Here is a 2,639-nt window from a genome sequence, read left to right as displayed (position 1 = left end):
GGCGGGCGCGGCTGGACGGGGCGCGGCGGGGGGCGGGCTCCTCCGTTCCCCCCACACCTTTTTTATAAACGAACCCGGAGCATCCCGGGTCCCCGCGAGCCCAGGGCCGCCCCGGCCCTTGACGTCATGGACCTCAGCCAATCACCGGAGCCTGAGGCCGGCGCCGCGGCCTCTGAGCCCGGTGACGTCACAGCGCGGGCCCGAAAATCCGCGGCATCCCGGGTTACCGCGAATCGGAGAGCGCTCGCCGCCCGCGTTAGGGTTTTTCTGGAGTTAGAAGGCCGGGAAAACCTTTTCCCGAATGCAATTTAAATGCAGGGGTCGCCCGCAGAATTGCGGATAACTTGTACCTTGTCTGAGGCTGCAATGGAGGAACTGGGAAAGTCCAAGGGAAACGGAGCTTTTCTTTTCCAGAAATCAAAGCCCTGTACTCCTATTGATGTAAAGAAATGTTTCCCCTAAATACATTTACTAGACACTAATGTGAATGCCATTTGGAAAGGAAGATGAAAGTTTTTTCTTTTTTTCGTTAATATCAAGCTGAGTATTAGAAATAAGCCCCATAAGACTAGCTTGACTATTATGCAGTTTCAGTTCGTATTGCATCACCTAAAATGATCAACTGCTACTTTGGAAGAGGAAGAAGTAAATTTTAAAGCAAGAGTGCATGGCCCAGCAGTTGCACCTGTTGCATGCTCACTGGCTGCCAGGAACGGACAGGCATTGCTGGATTGCAGAAAATGCCTTGGACAGAGCCCTCGCCCACAGGAATTGAATGACTACTAGCAGAGACACGTTAAATAGCATTCATTCTACAAACATTCAGTCAACCTTTATCTTTCAAGTTGTCTTCTGAACCAGGCACGGTGCTAGCCCTAGGGACATAATTATGAATAATATGTGGTTCCACCCTCAAAGAGCTAGCTGACTAGTCAAGGGAAGCTCATGACGCCATGAACGCACTGAACATACTCTTCACTCAACAGAATAGACGTGATTCTGGAAAGTTGTTTCTCTTGCACATTTCTGGGAGAGGAATTCTTTTTCCCTTCTCTTAAAAATCAAAGCTGTGTTCCCATAGTGAAAGTACAAACTCCACTTAATCTTTTGGTAGAGGAAGAGGTCAGGATAGTGATCAGCTCAAAGGCATCCTGGGCATTGCATCTTATCTGATCTTTTTCCTCATGGGAGTTGTCCTTACCTGGAAATTAATGCTCCAGTGTGACAATTTCCTGACTTTATAAGTTTCCAGTTCCTTTAAAACAATTCAGTTGAGTGAACATTTATAGAGCATCTTTTGGGTACCAGACAAAGCTGTACAAGGCCCAGTTTTTGCCATCAAGGAATTTACAGAGTGTAAACCAGGCAAGATTCTAAGATGACCTCCCAAGACCCCTGCTGGCCTGGTACACACACACCTTCTCCCAATTATTCAAGCAAACTAATCTAAGTGCTGTGAGAGATTTTGCAGGTGTCTCAAATCAATTGACCTTAAAATAGAGAGGTTGTCCTTGGTGGGCCTGACCTAATTAGGTGAGCCTGTAAAAGGGATTGGGCTCTTTCTGGGGAGAGATTCAAAGCATGAGGTAGATTTATCATCAGGGAGATTGTCCATTGATGGCTTTGGAGATGGAGGGGGCCACCTGGAAGACCATCGAGTGGAGTCTAGAAGCTGGGCGCAACCCCTGCCCAACAGCAAGCAAGGAAATGAGATTTCAGTCTTACAATGGCAAGGAACTGAATTCTGCCAGACCTGAATGAGCTTGAAAGCAGGTTTTCCACAGAGCCTCTAGACCAGAACTCAGCCTGACTGATCCCATCTTTTCAGCCTTGGGAGACCCTGAGGAAAGAACTCAGTTCTGCCTCGGCTGTGCTGGAACTTCTGACTTGCAGAACTGTGAGCTAGTAAATGAGTGTTGTCTTAAGTTGCTAAGTTTGTTTTAATTTGTCATGCAACAGTGGAAAACTAATACACAGGACAATGGAGGAGACAGGCACGTGAAGAAAAAAATTCAATATGTTGCTGTAAATGTTACAAGATGTTGCTTTCTTCTTTCTTTCTTTGTTTTTTTTTTAGTATGGGACCTCAAGACAGAACAAGCTTCTTTGCAATTTTACCTGGTTCTGCCATTTAAGACATGATATGCATCAGTCTTGAAGTTCCCAAAATGAAGAGATTTTTAAAATTTGAGACTAAAATATATAAAATACATAGATTTTCTTCTTTTTGGGAGGGAGTTTTAAAAACACATGTGTTTTATAATCCATCGTGTGCTCCAAGTGATGGATGACCATAATTACAAAGTTATATTTATTTAATGAAGAGTTTTTGTCAGAAGTTGAAAAATTCTCATCATGAAAAATAGAATTCTGGGTATAAAGCAATTGCTCGGTGAATTGAATGGATACTATTAGTTTCCTTAGAGAGGCATTGAGTTCAAGAGCAGAAACTTTGGAGTTCTGGGTTGATTCCCACCTCTGTGATTTTAAAGGTACGGTTTTGTTTTGGTTTGCGTTTTTTAATGCTTTTTTTGATGAGGAAGACTGGCCCTGAGCTAACATCCATTGCCAATCTTCCTTTTATTTCTCGTCCCCAAAGCTCCAGTGCATAGTTGTATATCCTAGTTGTAAGTCATTCT

This window comes from Equus przewalskii, chromosome 4, assembly GCF_037783145.1.
Source record: "Equus przewalskii isolate Varuska chromosome 4, EquPr2, whole genome shotgun sequence".
Lineage (NCBI taxonomy): Eukaryota > Metazoa > Chordata > Mammalia > Perissodactyla > Equidae > Equus > Equus przewalskii.
The sequence above is the reverse complement of the archived record's forward strand: the minus strand, read 5'-3'. Positions refer to the sequence as shown.